We start from the raw sequence: 17,373 nt of genomic DNA, 5'->3' as shown, positions 1-17,373 counted from the left end.
ATACGCTACAATATTGCAAATTGGATCACATTTGGTTCCTATCAAAGTCCATCAAATTCAAAAGCATTTTTAATCACAAAAAGTCAAACTATTGACCACAATCACAGTAAGTAACCACAATCACAAAGTGGTAAGCTAAATGAGAGAAGAAAATGAAAAAAGAAACATAAATGTATTCTTCAAAAAGTACAAAAGTTTTATTGCAACAAGATAAAGATCTATACAAAAAATAATCAATACCATGATGTTTCTATTCTAAGTGAAGAGTAATATCTAAGTGAACAAATGAATTTGAAGTATGAACCATCCAATTGCTGACTTCTATAAAACCCATGTGGAACTATTCAAGCTAATACTCTAAGACATGAATTAATGAAATTTTATTTGCAGAAACATGTGATGGTTTCTTCTTGGTCTTTGCTTTCTCTCTTCAGTATGTTGCTTTAAGAACCCTCACTGTTTACATGTACTGTCTCTTTGCATTATTGTCTTTGTCTCTAGTTTTGGCTACATCTGGATGAAATGGGTTCATACTTGGCAATATATTATTCTGGATTAGGAACCTTTGTAATATTTCATCTGTTTGACATTAAACATGTTAGGAAATTCATAACCAATTTCCCTCTTCTGTGTGATGTAAAATGGGCACTTGTGGAAGCGGCAAGTGAATAAAGAAAATAGAGAACAGTAGAAGTATAACACCAAGAATTTTAACGTGGAAAAACCTCCTCAATGTGAGAAGGAAACAACCACGGGACCTAGTCTATAAAATATCTCCACTATAGAAAATATGATTACAATATTTGACTATCTCTTACAAAGAGGATAATACTCAATCTTACCCAAAAATGATGGAAATACAAACTCTCTAGTATCTCACTAGGAATACAAATCTCACACTATGTGGATATAAACTCTCTCACTTTCTCTCTATGTTGTTTTTCTCACTTGCTTGTTGTATCTCTTCCTCACAAGTCCCCTATATATATATATAGTGAAGGGAATGAAGGCTTCATCATAAAGACATAGTGGAGGATTAAATTGTTGTCATACTTTTCAAGACACTTTGAAAAATGCTACTCCATCAATTTTATCTCCTTGTCAGCTTCAGATGCTGCAATATATTATGCTTCAGTTGCTGATAATGCAACACATCTTTGTAACTTGGATTGCCAAGATACAGCTCCCCCTACAGAAGTAGTTAGATAAGCTGATGTGGATTTTCTGGAATCTACATCTCCAGCTATGTCAGCATCTGTGTATCCAACTAACATAGGATCTTCATTACCAAAGCATAAACATCTTTTGGTAGTTCCCCTCAGATATCTCAATATCCACTTTACTGTATTCCAATGCTTTTTGCCGGGATTGGACAAGAACCGACTCACAACTCCAACTGCGTGGGAAATATTTGGGCTTGTACAAATCATAGCATACATTAGGCTTCCTACCATAGAGGAATAAGGCATTCTGCTCATTTCTTTCCTTTCTTCATAACTAGTTGGACATTGCATTGTTGTTAACTTGAAATGTCCAGGAAATGGAACACTAACCGGCTTTGCCTTATCCATGTTGAATCTCTTGAGAACTTTCTCAATATACTTCTCCTATGATAGCCATAACAACTTCTTGGAACGATCTCTGATTATCCTTATTCCAAGGATCTGCTTTCCAGGACCCAAGTCTTTCATAGCAAAAGACTTGCTTAAAGCATTCTTCAAACCAACAATCTTGGTCTTGTCACGCCCAATGATTAACATATCATGAATATATAATAGGAGGATAATAAAGTTTTAAACTTCGTACCTTTTAATGAATACACAATGATCACCAGTTGTCTTCTTGAAACTGTATTTGATCATGAAGGATTCAAAGTTCTTGTACCACTGTCTCGGGGCTTGTTTCAGACCATATAAACTCTTATTCAAACGACACACTAAGTGTTCCTTGTCTAGTTCTCCATAACCTCCTGGTTGCTCCATATAGATTTCTTCTTTGATGTCTCCATGTAAGAAAGTTGTTTTGACATCAAGTTGTTCAACTTCTAAGTCTAGGCTAGCTGCTAGATCCAATGCTACTCTTATGGAGGAATACTTCACCACTGGTGAGAATATCTCATCAAAATCAACTCCTTTCTTCTTATTGCATCCTTTCACAACAATCCGAGCTTTGTACCTCGGTCTTGAGCTTCCTTCTTCAACTTTAAGCCTATAAACCCATTTGTTTTTCAAGGCTTTTCTTCCTTTGGGCAACTCCACCAGATCATAAGTGTGGTTCTTATGTAAGGAGTTCATCTCATCTTCCATGGCTTTAATCCACTCTTCTTTATCAGATGTCTGCATAGTTTCTGAGAAGTCTTCAGGTTCACCATTATTTGTCAATGTGATATAATCTTCTTCAGGATACTTTGAAGAAGGTATTCTGCCTCTTCCAGAGTGCCTCAGTTCAACTTGCATCTGATGCTCTACTAGCTCAGATTCTCGATGCATTTGTGTGTCTACCACCACTTCATCATGATCTGACTCTTCATTAATTTGGTCAAGTTCTGTGTGAGCAGGATTTGCCTGTTGGTCTATCTGTTCTGGATCTATCTCATGATCAAGATCTGTTTGTTGAGGAATCTCTCCCTCTGAATCAATGTGAACTTTGGACTTGCACTCGCTTTTCTTCTGAACATCTTTGATTGTCTGATCCTCAAAGAACATAACATCTCTGCTTCTCACAATTTTCTTGTTTATCCAATCTCATAGTATGTACCCAAATTCATATTTTGGAGACCCAAGGTAAATACACTCCTTGGTCTTAGGATCCAATTTCTTTCTCTCATCTTTTGGAATGTGAACGAAGGCTCTACATCTGAATACTCTCAGGTGGTTGAAGGATGCTTTCTTCTTGTACCATACTTCTTCTGGAATTTCTTCGTTCAGGGGTCTTAAAGGTGTTTGATTTATGAGATCCATTGCGCTCTTCACTACTTCACCCTAGAAAAACTTGGGGAGATTGGCATCTTGCAACATGCATCTGATCTTCTCTTCAATTGTGCGGTTCATCCTCTCAGCTACTCCATTCAACTAAGGAGTCTTTGGTGGTGTCTTCTCCAGTCTGATACCATAAGCCTTGCAATAGGCTTCAAATGGACCACGATACTTTCCACCATTTTCTGCTTTCAGACACTTCAACTTCTTCCCAGTCTCACGTTCTACTAGTCATGGAACTCTTTGAGTGCTAATAGTACTTGATCTTTGCTTTTCAACAAGTACATTCATACTCTTCTTGAGTGATCGTCTATGAATGTGACAAAGTAGTAGGCTCCTCCAAGAGATCTTTCAGATGGTACACAAACATATGAATGCTCATCTCTCCGTGAGGGATTGTCTGTTCTCTGAAAATTGACTCTATGTTGTTTACCATAAAAACAATCAGTACAGAAATCTAAAATTTGACCTTTTATACCAAGAAGGTGGTCTTTGGCGAGAATCTGAAGTGTCTTCTCACTCATGTGCCCCAATCGCCTATGTCAAAGATCTTTGGAGTCGGTAGCAACATTTGCTTCTCCAGAACAAATTCCTCCTTGCATAATGTACAAAGATCCTTGCTTTGAGCCTCTAACAATAACGAGGTTGCCTTTTTCTAGTTTCCACTTTCCAGCACCAAAGTGGCTTACAAAACCAGCATCATCCAACTTACCCGTTGAGATAAGGTTAAGACCCATATCTGGGACATGTCTTACCTCCTTCAGTATAAGTTTTCCTCATGTGTCTGTTAGCAGCACAATATCACAAATTCTCACAATTTTGCTAGTAACATGGTTTCCCATTTTCACAGTACCATAATCACCTATCTTGTAGTTTGAGAAGAAACCTTTATGTGGACTTACATGGAAAGAAGCACTGGAGTCAACGATCCAAGCACAATTACCATATGTAACATTTAGGTAATTGTCTTCTCCAATGAGCAGAACATCATCATCTGCGGCGACAACTGTGGTAGACTTATGACCATTTTTCCTTAGATCAGCTAAATCTTCATGGACATTTCCAGCTTTCTGGTCTCTCTTTAAGGATCTGCAATCAGATCTTTTATGTCCTTCTTTACTACAATAATAACATATTATTGACCTCATGCGAGATGGAGGGCGACATCTGAATTTGCTTTCGCTTCTTCCAGGAGATTCATTCCTCCCATGAGTTTCACTTCTTCCATGTCTCTCCACAATATTTGCTTCAAAGTGGAAGGATGTACTCTGTTCTTTCCTTCTGAATTCTCATTCAATAGACTATCTGAAACATTATCCATTGAGACGTTCTTATCAGGAACTGAGTTGCTGAGCGTGACCACCAATGTATCACAACTTTCAGGCAACGAACTCAGTAGTAGAAGTTTTTGCAACTCATCATTTATCTTCATATCTATCTTTGTAAATTGATCCCTTGAAAGAATTCAAGTGCTCTATCATGTTCTGACCATCTTTATAGTTGAGTTTCACCAGCTTTCTGACAAGAGATGCTTTATTTCTAGGAGTTTTCTTTTGAATCATAGATTCAAGTTTTAACCACAACTCATAAGCATTTGTGTATGTCGACACATGCTCAGATAAACTTCTATCAATATACTTCTGAATCATGCAACAACTTTTCGATTCGTAACCTCCCAATCCTTGTCACCTTTATCTTCTGGCTTGTCTTTGCAAGAAATAGGCTCATGCATATCCTTGCAGTATAAATGATCCTCAATCATGGGCTTCCAATAGAAATAGTTGTTAGCTGTCAACTTGAACATATCTCCATCAAATGAGATATTAGCGGCTCCTTCCATCTTGGACGACACATGCTAAGCTCCCCGAATGAACCTGAGAGCTCTGATACCACTATTGGGAAATTCAGAACCAATTTCCCTTCTCTGTGTGATGCAAAATGGGCACTTACGGAAGCGGCAAATGAATAAAAAAATAGAGAAGAGTAGAAGAATAACACCAAGAATTTTAACGTGGAAAAACCTCCTCAATGTGAGAAGGAAACAACCACGGGACCTAGTCCAGAAAATATCTCCACTATAGAAAGTAGGATTACAATATTTGACTCTCTCTTACAAAGAGGATAACACTCAATCTCACCCAAAAAGGATGGAAATACAAACTCTTTAATATCTCATTAAGAATACAAATCTCACACTATGTGGATATAAATTCTCTCACTTTCTCTCTATGCTGTTTTTCTCACTTGCTTGTTGTATCTCTTCCTCACAAGTCCCCTATATATATAGTGAAGGGGAGGAAGGCTCCATCATAAAGACATAGTAGAGGATTAAATTGTTGTCATACTTTTCAAGACAATTCGAACAATGCTACTCCAAATTTTTAGTTAGACTTCATAATTCTCAAGACTCAAGGAATAATTCCAAGACCTTGAAATAGCCATCATTGAATTATGCAATGGTTCATTTACCAAGATTCATTGGTCTTGCTTCCACATCAATTAGGAAGGATTCCCAACAAAACATTATATCAAACCCAATCATTATATCACAACATATGTTTTCGTGGATGATATTGTTTTAGTGGAGACTAAGGAGATGAATTAAATGAAAAAACTAGAAATGTGACATTGGAAGTGTATGGTTTTCATATAAGTCGAAGTAAGACATGATACAAATTGTAAGTTTTGTAAGAGGCAAACAAAGAAGACTCTAGGAGTAAATATCGGGGATCATACCATAACATATGTTAGTAGATTTAGGTATTTTGGTCAATCATACAAGACGGTAGAGAGATTGACATACATGTAAATCATTGGATTGAAGGAGGGTTTGATAAAAAGGTATTAGACATGCTTAAGGGGAAGTTTTGTCACACAACTATAAAACACGTAATATTATATTGGACTCAATGTTTGGCAGTAAAATGAACAAATAGAATAAACTCCATGTCAGATATGTGAATGTTGCATTAGATGAATAAACATACTAGATAAGATGAGATTAGAAATAAATACATTAGAGAAAGTTGCAGTACCTCTTACTGTAGAAAAGAAAAGATGACAGAATTATGTCTTAACTAGTTTGAACATATGTAGAGGAGACTGATAGAAGCCTCGGTAAGAACATAGATCAAATGGAGGTTAGTCCAATTCCTAAAGGTAGAGAAAGATTAATAAAATCATAAGCAAAATAATTAAGAAAAATTTATAATCCAATGCTTTGTTCAAACCATGTAGCCGATTCCACCTAATGTTTGATTGTTGTTGTTGTGTTACATATTATCAATGTTATTAGTACCATACTAGTCATCAAACCGGTTAGGGTATTGATATAGAGGTATGGTGGTTCAACTGATGTTTTACTAATTAAACCGAATACTAGTGAAGTTAGATATACATATATTTTATACTAACATTTAATGTTGAAAAATCAATAAAGAAAACAATAAGTATTTTTAATTTTAAATGAAACAAGTTAGTATGACTGGTATGATTCAATTGAAAACAGATCAGTATAATTGGTTTTTACCAATTTTGACTGATATAATTATATGACCGATATAAATATTGTATCCTATCAATATTAAGATTGAAGCACCGGCTGGTACGAACCAATTTTGATAACAGTGCATAGGTGAATTGAGTTGGAACTGGTTTCATATTACATGGCTTTACCATTGTGAAATGGTTCATATTTGTTTGACATTATATTATTTTTTATTTGTTTAAACAAACATACGTGGTTGATCATGGTGATATTCCTCCTTCAAGCAGTGGATCATATGCCCCATTGAAGAGGAGAAAGGTTAGAAGACTAACACACATGAATAATCTGACCATCAATCATAGTGCGAATCAAAGGTTTAGAATAAACTTTGATGGTTACCTAAGTGAAATCAAATTCTATGTATCAAAAGTTTTCGATGCCTCTATACCCACTCAATAGGATTTTGTCTAGTAATAAATAATACACCACATTTATTTTCTTATTAATTATCATATTAACACATTTAAGTATTTAATAAAACATCATTGAGTTAGTATGGAGACATATAAAATTTTGTTACAGAGTATTTGGATTCTAACCCACCAGAAGTACATATTTAAAGTGAATAAAAGAGGCTCCGTGTACAAATTTCTTGACCAGGAGGTTTGAGGTCTCCATGTTCAAAGTTAACTAGATCTAATATTTCAGGTTAACTTCATTAACTTGTTTCAAAACAATGAATTTTATTCATTTAACTTTAGTAATTTAATTGACTTTGATTTATAACATGAGAAAAAGAAAAATGCACATAAAATTATGAGTATGAATGACCACTCACATGCATTGTCCTATGGGGATATGTGAAATTTTGGAAATGAAAAAATTCAAGGGAAAATAGAGTAATCCTACTTCTAACCACCCACAAAAATTTTAATCAACTTCCACCATTGTCCTTGTAATTTGGTTTTGGATAATCGATTAAGAACATAATTAATCGATTATCTGGTTTGTCGTTTAGTTATAATTTTGTATTAGATAATCGATTATCAACGAGATTAACCGATTAGCAAGTTAACTACTTTCTTTCTCTTTTGGGAAATGTAATATATATAAAGGGCGATTCCTACACTTTGTAATAATAAGAGAATAATGAGAGATGTTATTTGGTTCAATAAAGTTTTGATTATCATTCTCTATTCATTTTCCTTTCTCCTTCTTTAAGTTTTTCTTTTCCATTTTTCTTGTTCATCAAGAAAATTCATGCATAGTTCATATCACATTTTATCCACCATCATGCATGGAAGAGAGTTCAAACTCTTACCGAACCAACAAACAAATTAACATAATTTTCAAGACTATGTATAATTCCAAAACAACATTAGGAATTTGGGGTGAGCAAGACTTGGCCCGACCCATAGACCCGTTTCAACCTGATGACTTAGAGACGGGTCTGACCCATCCAAATAAATGAAAAAGATAGATCCGATTAAAAGGGACAGACCTGTAGTCACCCGACCCGTCCTTTTTAGTTATATATCAAGAATGGTTGAATAAATAATTATCAATACCCATTATGTTCAGCCCACATTGGCATGTTGTTGTCATTTCAGATCACTCGACCTGTCCCTTATTGGCATGTTATTCTCATTTTATCACTTACAAGAACACTTCAGCTTATGTTGACAGTTTAAATTGTTCTGAAATTTTTAATGTTTTATATAATTTTCAGTCACGTGACTATGATAATTTTTAGTTTGAATGATGCAATTTATGGTTTGTAGTTTATACAGTGATGTATGTGGGATATAAGTTTTAGTTGAGTTTATATACAGATTGTGATAATTTTGATTGGACATACTTAAAGATTTGAGAAGAAAAAATCTACGTTTGTTATTTTGTCATTTTCCAACCTGATTCGTCTCGAACATGACCCGTCTTATTTTGGACCCGTCCCTCACGCGTCCCATCCTAATTAGGGACGAATTCGGGTTTAAAAATCGACCCGATCAATATTTAAGAATGAGTTAGGAACATGCTTAACTCATCTCAATCTGTCTCATGCTCACCCCTTTCAAGAACCATATTTCTTTGTATTCCTATACAAATGGAAAATTAACTTTGGAATTATATATATCATATTCATAGGGCTGGATTAGTGGTTTCTTGTACAACATCTTGTCTTGATTGTGAAATCATTTCAATTAGATGATGCACCTAATTTTATTTCATCAATTAGCAACAAAAAAGTCTCTCATCATTTCAGATCATATCATTCTTAAACCAAAAGAGAGACATAATAATGGAGAGAATAAATTTTTTAAAAATAGAATAAATTATAGTGACACTCTCTTAGTTTTTAGTAAAATTACACACAAATCACTCCTCTTTTTTGGATACACATCTGTTGTCTCACAAATTGTGCTACTGCATGTGTCATCAGTTGCGATTGGTAAGAAAAATAGTTAATTATTAATTTTTTAACTTAAATATATTTTTCAACCAATTACAGACTGATGATACATGAAGTGACAAAATTTGTAGGACATCAGATGTACTCCCCTTTTTTGTACTTACATAATCAACTTTAATTTATGTACATGATTACATCAGTTATCTCGAGAGGAGGGATAAATGTGATCTTTCAAGCAAAAATGGTAATAAATGTAATTAAATTAAACGAAATACGGTATATTATCTAGACAAATTTAAATAGTATAAGAGTCAATGTTTATTCATTATTTTTTGTTAACACCAAATTACATCAATAATTCTTAGGAGATATTTAAATAACTCTTATATTATATTGCAATGAATCAAAAATAATGAAGATATATTAGTTTTTATACTATTTGGACTTGTCTATTCATTATATCATATTTTACTAACTTAATTATACTTATCAATTTTTTGTTTAATAGATTTCACTTATCTCTCCTACAGAAGTAATAAATATAATGTACGTATATAATTAGAGATGATTTATGTATATGTAAAAAGGAATGAGTGGTTTGTGAAATTTCAGTAAAACTCGGTGGATATCAATATAATTTCCTTTTAAAAATATCATAAACAAAAAAGTTTTTACACCTTAGTCTTTAAGAATGAGAATAAGGAAAAAAAATTATTACAAAAGTAATTACCCAAGTCTTTTTATTCTTTTCATTTATCAATTCTCAATAAAAAAATATCCACTTTTGGGTTCTTATCATTAATCATACGGATTGAGCTTAAGAAAACCCAAAAAATAGATACTTTTTATTAGAAAACTTAACAGACAAATTTTTTATTAAGCTCAAGAAAACCCAAAAGTGAATACTTTTTATTGGAAAACTAAACACACAATTTTTTTGATTGTTTCAATACATCATTTTCCAACACAAGTTATCTACTTTCTTATCCTTAGAACTAAGAACTAACATTAAAAAAACCCTAAACAAAATACCTTTCCATATGTACCACCAGTACAAGCATGATTGATTTATGGAATATAGAAAACTCATAAAGTCAGATTCCACACCTTATTATCTTCTCTCTTTTTTCCTCAACCTCACATGCATAGCATTTAGAAAAGACTAACACCAACAACGACAATAATAATAGTAGATCAAGAAGCAATGACAGACATGGTTGGAAATTTGGAAGGTGAAAAGGCTAAGAAAAACAGAAGCACCAAGATGAAAACTGGAACAAGTAGAAGCAGCAAAGGTGGTGGTGGTAGAGGAGGCAACACCACAGGAAGCACAAGAATAGACAAAGTGAGAAGAACCAAAACCATGATTGATATGTACCTTAACATGCATCAACTACTCTCTTTCTCAGCCACCAAATCTTATTATAAAAAACCTATGGTGTCTACACCAACCTTATGATACATCACCATCATATTAAAAACTTCTTAATTGGTAATCTCATAGCTTGAAAAAAATAAACCACATTGATGAATACCATGAATCATGAGAATGGATAGTTGTTGGAGTAATGATGCCTATGGGTCATAAAAATTTGAGCCACCTGACTATGTGATAGGCTTTGATTTCGGCTTCGAAAAGACTTTGTTGATAGAGACAGGTTCAATTTTCACTTGCATGAAAAGACTTAATTGATACAGATAAGGTTCGATTTCTGGTAGAGATAAAGTTCGATTTCTGGTTGTGTCAGGTAGTCGAAACGGGATGAAAGATAGAGAGAATAGGAGTGAAAGATAGGTTGTAGAGAAGCAGGAGATAAGGGGAGGTTTTATTGGGATAGATAGGGACAAGAAAAGAGAGTCAAGTCTCAAGTCTTGGTCATTAATCATTATAAATGCCAAAAGGGGTCACTGTCCAAGACAAACAATGTCTTGGTTCAACCAATTTAAGTGAATATTTTCATAAAAAAAGTACTAGTTGCTGATGATTCAATGTGTAGAGTCCTTTTAGATTACCTTCGATGCCCACCTTTCATTGTCTTTTCTTTACTTAGCTTTCTTTAAAATTTTATATGCAAGTGCAGTGGACCCATTTACCATCAGCATTATTTTATGTATGAATTTTGTTGTTTGTTGATTAAGACTTAAGAGTAAGTTTAAAAAGTAAAAAAGAATATGGGCTCTTTTATATATATATATATATATATTTTGGGGCAAGTAATATCCTCTTAATAAATTAGTTTAAATTTTGTTCTGGATCAGAAAAAGTATTGTGTCACTTGAACTAACAAATGTTAGCTTTATTTGGGTTTAAAGGGACACAAATCACTTACCTATAATTAGGAGCATATCTTAAATTTATAGGAGGATATAATATTATTTATAATTTTTTTGTTTATTTAATTACAACAATTTTCAATGTAGTATGTGTTAGCATATAAGGGCTCTAAACTTCACCTAGAAGGGGATGAATAGGTGGTTCGTTACTCGATTATTATTTCTTGATTAAAAAGATATTCTATGATTTTCCTCAATGTTTAATCGATTAACATATATCTTAATTGAGTTTTCTTTATACACTAAGATGTAAAGATTTGACTAAACTTGTATGCAATCTACTACATGATATTATGCAGTTAATGGCATAAAACAGGTTATGTAATTAACACAAAAAAGATTATAATGCCAAGTATAGTAAATCAAACAATGCAAACACGTATAGAGATAAGGAATAAGTGGAGAGCCCCACCACTTCTAACTTCTCTACCAAGAATCTTGTACAGTGAACCTAGTTTCTGATGGTTCCTCACCACTTATAACCAGGGTTTCCTAAACCTTTTCTCTTATTCGTGGTGATACCACATACCAAAGAGAAATGTTAATACCAACGTGTCCAATGTGTACAAATGAGTAAATGCACCTAAAAAATGTTGAATATACACACACTTCCAGGACCTAAAACCTTTCTAAGTCTCGCATAACTCAAAATTAAGATGTGAGATGAAAGGTTTTGTAAACTTGATTTGACTATGAAAATCTTGAAATACTTCTCTAAAGATTCATAAAGTATTCTCTTATCTTTCTTTGTGTATGAGAATACTTTTTTCAGAAACACTTTGGAAAATCTATCTTTTGATATGAAGTGAAAATCAATCTGAATTTTGTGTTACGAAATATTTGTAGCAAATGGGAAAAGTTGGTTTAAAATACAATTCTATTTTCTGATATAGTTAATCAATTAACAATCTACTTAATCGTTTAACGATTCTTTAAAAATCAAAATTTCAGAAATTGTAAATATCATTAATCGACTAACCCTTAACTTAATCGATTAATAGGTTTCTATTTTGCACAATTTAATCGATTAACTAAACCTTAATTGATTAAGGGTTTTTTTGAAAAAGTTACTTTGATGTGGTATGAACCTTCTACATGATTTGTAAACGTACGATGCATGATTTTGAATGATGTATGATTTAAACTTTGTTTAATGCACCTAAATCATATCATCATGTATTTATGCATGTGCATGTAAATCATGTATGCATGTAAATCTAGTTGTTGGAGTAATGATGCCTATGGGTCATAAAAATTTGAGCCACCTGACTATGTGATAGGCTTTGATTTCGGCTTCGAAAAGACTTTGTTGATAGAGACAGGTTCAATTTTCACTTGCATGAAAAGACTTAATTGATACAGATAAGGTTCGATTTCTGGTAGAGATAAAGTTCGATTTCTGGTTGTGTCAGGTAGTCGAAACGGGATGAAAGATAGAGAGAATAGGAGTGAAAGATAGGTTGTAGAGAAGCAGGAGATAAGGGGAGGTTTTATTGGGATAGATAGGGACAAGAAAAGAGAGTCAAGTCTCAAGTCTTGGTCATTAATCATTATAAATGCCAAAAGGGGTCACTGTCCAAGACAAACAATGTCTTGGTTCAACCAATTTAAGTGAATATTTTCATAAAAAAAGTACTAGTTGCTGATGATTCAATGTGTAGAGTCCTTTTAGATTACCTTCGATGCCCACCTTTCATTGTCTTTTCTTTACTTAGCTTTCTTTAAAATTTTATATGCAAGTGCAGTGGACCCATTTACCATCAGCATTATTTTATGTATGAATTTTGTTGTTTGTTGATTAAGACTTAAGAGTAAGTTTAAAAAGTAAAAAAGAATATGGGCTCTTTTATATATATATATATATATATTTTGGGGCAAGTAATATCCTCTTAATAAATTAGTTTAAATTTTGTTCTGGATCAGAAAAAGTATTGTGTCACTTGAACTAACAAATGTTAGCTTTATTTGGGTTTAAAGGGACACAAATCACTTACCTATAATTAGGAGCATATCTTAAATTTATAGGAGGATATAATATTATTTATAATTTTTTTGTTTATTTAATTACAACAATTTTCAATGTAGTATGTGTTAGCATATAAGGGCTCTAAACTTCACCTAGAAGGGGATGAATAGGTGGTTCGTTACTCGATTATTATTTCTTGATTAAAAAGATATTCTATGATTTTCCTCAATGTTTAATCGATTAACATATATCTTAATTGAGTTTTCTTTATACACTAAGATGTAAAGATTTGACTAAACTTGTATGCAATCTACTACATGATATTATGCAGTTAATGGCATAAAACAGGTTATGTAATTAACACAAAAAAGATTATAATGCCAAGTATAGTAAATCAAACAATGCAAACACGTATAGAGATAAGGAATAAGTGGAGAGCCCCACCACTTCTAACTTCTCTACCAAGAATCTTGTACAGTGAACCTAGTTTCTGATGGTTCCTCACCACTTATAACCAGGGTTTCCTAAACCTTTTCTCTTATTCGTGGTGATACCACATACCAAAGAGAAATGTTAATACCAACGTGTCCAATGTGTACAAATGAGTAAATGCACCTAAAAAATGTTGAATATACACACACTTCCAGGACCTAAAACCTTTCTAAGTCTCGCATAACTCAAAATTAAGATGTGAGATGAAAGGTTTTGTAAACTTGATTTGACTATGAAAATCTTGAAATACTTCTCTAAAGATTCATAAAGTATTCTCTTATCTTTCTTTGTGTATGAGAATACTTTTTTCAGAAACACTTTGGAAAATCTATCTTTTGATATGAAGTGAAAATCAATCTGAATTTTGTGTTACGAAATATTTGTAGCAAATGGGAAAAGTTGGTTTAAAATACAATTCTATTTTCTGATATAGTTAATCAATTAACAATCTACTTAATCGTTTAACGATTCTTTAAAAATCAAAATTTCAGAAATTGTAAATATCATTAATCGACTAACCCTTAACTTAATCGATTAATAGGTTTCTATTTTGCACAATTTAATCGATTAACTAAACCTTAATTGATTAAGGGTTTTTTTGAAAAAGTTACTTTGATGTGGTATGAACCTTCTACATGATTTGTAAACGTACGATGCATGATTTTGAATGATGTATGATTTAAACTTTGTTTAATGCACCTAAATCATATCATCATGTATTTATGCATGTGCATGTAAATCATGTATGCATGTAAATCTCATTTTAGTTATGATCATATTTTAGGTTGTGAGACTTCCATTAAGGTTCACCTAACCTAGACTGTACCCAATCAAACATCTTAAGACCTAAGATAATAGAAAAAACACTTACAATCCATATGTCTTCATCAAAATTGTCTATCTCTTCAAGCTTATCTTTAAATTTTGTCTTCAAACTGTGTCTTCATCAAAATCCATGTGATGCATGCTTGCACTTACAATCTCCTCATGTGATGTATGCTTATATTTACAATCTCCTCTTTTTTTATGATGACAAACCAGTGTTGGATCTACTTGATGACAACCAACTTGTTTTGCAATTTTGCTTGTTGAGTTGTAAGTGTTGCGCATTGCTCCCCCTCACTTTAAGCATTTATTAATTTTGTAATTTGTGGAAGCCTTGATAATGCAACAAATATGCAAAATATAAGCAACAACTTTCTCATCCTTTTGGCGTGATTTAAAATCAATAATGTATATAAATGTTTTAGCCAAAAGTAAGGAAAGAATGTAATTTCTACTACTATTAATCAATTAAGTGTATTGGTTTTCCATAATTTCTTTGGAATTACATGCTAATTGCATAATACATTGTACAATATTATCCAAATTATGATGAACAGATTAAGAGCAATATGTTCGATACAGAAAGTTTAAAAGGAAACATTCATTTATTGATCAAACGATTACAACCAAGGATAACAAGGTACGTGATGTCAAAGAAACACAAAAGGAAAGTACAATTTAAACTACAATGCAACAAGTCATGAAATTACAATTAAAAAAGTCATGAAAGTACAATTGCAATTGACCAAAAACACACACACCTAAGACTAAATTTAACTCGGACAACACAAGACGTCCAAGACATCCTGCACTAGACTAACTAGGAGGTGGTTGTGAAAAGCCACAAAGGTTGAGAACAAAAAGCTAAGCTGGTCGAATCAGGTTTTGTTTTGAAATTCTTTTTCATGACACTCCCTTTGGTCTCATATCACTTATTAAGGCAGAAACCGAGTTAGGGTTTCAAAATGGGGTAAATTTAGGTAAGTGATTTGAAGAGGAATTGATGGGTTAGAATAATGGAAATGAGACGGGGTTGCTCGAATTTCAATTTTAGGATGAAAAACAAGACGAATTTGAAGATGAAAGGATTACAAGACAGAACACACGAGGCTAGAGATAAAAACTGAGTTGTACGTGAATCTGTTCTGTAACTCAATTTAATCGATTAAATTTTGTGTTAATTGATTAACGGATTTGAAAAAATTAACACATATAATTGATTAAGTCCTTGTTTAATCAATTAAGTATTTCAAAAATTATGCTCAGGTAATCGATTAAGGGATGATTTAATCGATTAAGGGATGATTTAATGGATTAATACTCTTAATAATTTCACAAATAATTGATTAAAACACCGAACAATTGTTAAATAAGTCAATATCACAAGTTTTAGCACAATTCTAGGGTTTGCTAAGAATTTACTAGAAAAAACATATCCTAAACATTAATACACACTAAAACAGAGCCAAAATATATGAAAGTATATACAATCAAGAAAACATGCATTTATTGGTGATAAGTGTGATTCTTTAGGATTAGTTAGCTATCTAGTATACATGCAAACATTAAACATGATGTCTAGAAAAATAGACGATAAAAGCAGTAGAGAACAAAACATGTCTCACTATATAGTTACCTCATTAGCTTTTCCTTTTTCATCCTTATCAAGATAACAAGAAGTTGCCATATATTGAATCTTCTTTGGCATTTCTTCAAGTTCTTGATTTGTGTCTTTCTCTTCTTGCATAGCATATTGATATTTTAGAATATGCATCATCTAGAGCACCTGCAAAATTATTACACATACCTTTCCTCTCCTCTTTTGGAGATGTTCATCAAATATAAATTTGCATAAACTTTTCCATGGTTATTTGCCTTAAAATAAAGTAGACTTGTTATACTTTTTCATGATTAGAATATCCTATAATATTTCTACATTCACTTTTGAATCAAATATGCTTATTAGATCATTACAATTGTTTAAAAATGAAGCATTTCCATCCAAAAATATGTAAATGAGAAATATATGATTTTTTGCCTTAAAAATGATTTTATAGGAGGTTTTCTCAAAAAAAATATGGCCTCACTAGAATTTTATTTATAACATTATCTAGGTCACTTAAAATAATATAACACTTAGAATTACAAGAAATATCTTATTACCTTTATAGCATAATTGGTTACTTTCCTATATTTCTAATTTCAAGAATTTGACTTTGACAATTTTCTCCATAAGTGACATTGTCTTTTCCCTAGGCGAAATCTCAATAAAACTTAACCTTATCAGCCATCATGTGCTTAGAACATCCATTGTCCATATACCATTTGATGTTCACATGTTCTTAGGCACACCTATAAAACACACTTACTTGCAAGTTTTTGGTACTCAAATGATCTTGGGTCCCTTGATGTTAGTTAACTTGGGAACTTGTCCCTTAGCAATTAACATATATTGTCCATTTTACACACCATGCATTCGAATATGACATGAACTCAAAGTATGACCATGAATCCTACAATGGCAACAAGTAGGAGACTTATGGTATGAAATTTTTTAAAGAATCTAGCTGTTTCTTGTCAGATTTGTTCATTGCATGTGTATAACCCAATCTGGACCTATTCCCAACATTTCTAGATGTCGCAAGTAAGTTGTTTAAGTTGTGACTACTTGTTGTGTGATGAATATGAAATTATGCTACATTTGCATTCCATTTTAGAACATAATTAAGACTTTAGGATTGTTTTTAGCTTTTATTTCTCTTTGTTCGGGTTGAGCGGGTGTTTTTGGCTATGTTGTGCAGTTTGGATGAAATGAAGCCAAAAACAGTAGAGATTGGGTGCAAGAAGATGTAATTCAACATTGAAGCTATGCAAAGACCAATTG

This window comes from Lupinus angustifolius, unplaced genomic scaffold, assembly GCF_001865875.1.
Source record: "Lupinus angustifolius cultivar Tanjil unplaced genomic scaffold, LupAngTanjil_v1.0 Scaffold_3_55, whole genome shotgun sequence".
NCBI classification, from domain to species: Eukaryota; Viridiplantae; Streptophyta; class Magnoliopsida; order Fabales; family Fabaceae; genus Lupinus; species Lupinus angustifolius.
The sequence above is the reverse complement of the archived record's forward strand: the minus strand, read 5'-3'. Positions refer to the sequence as shown.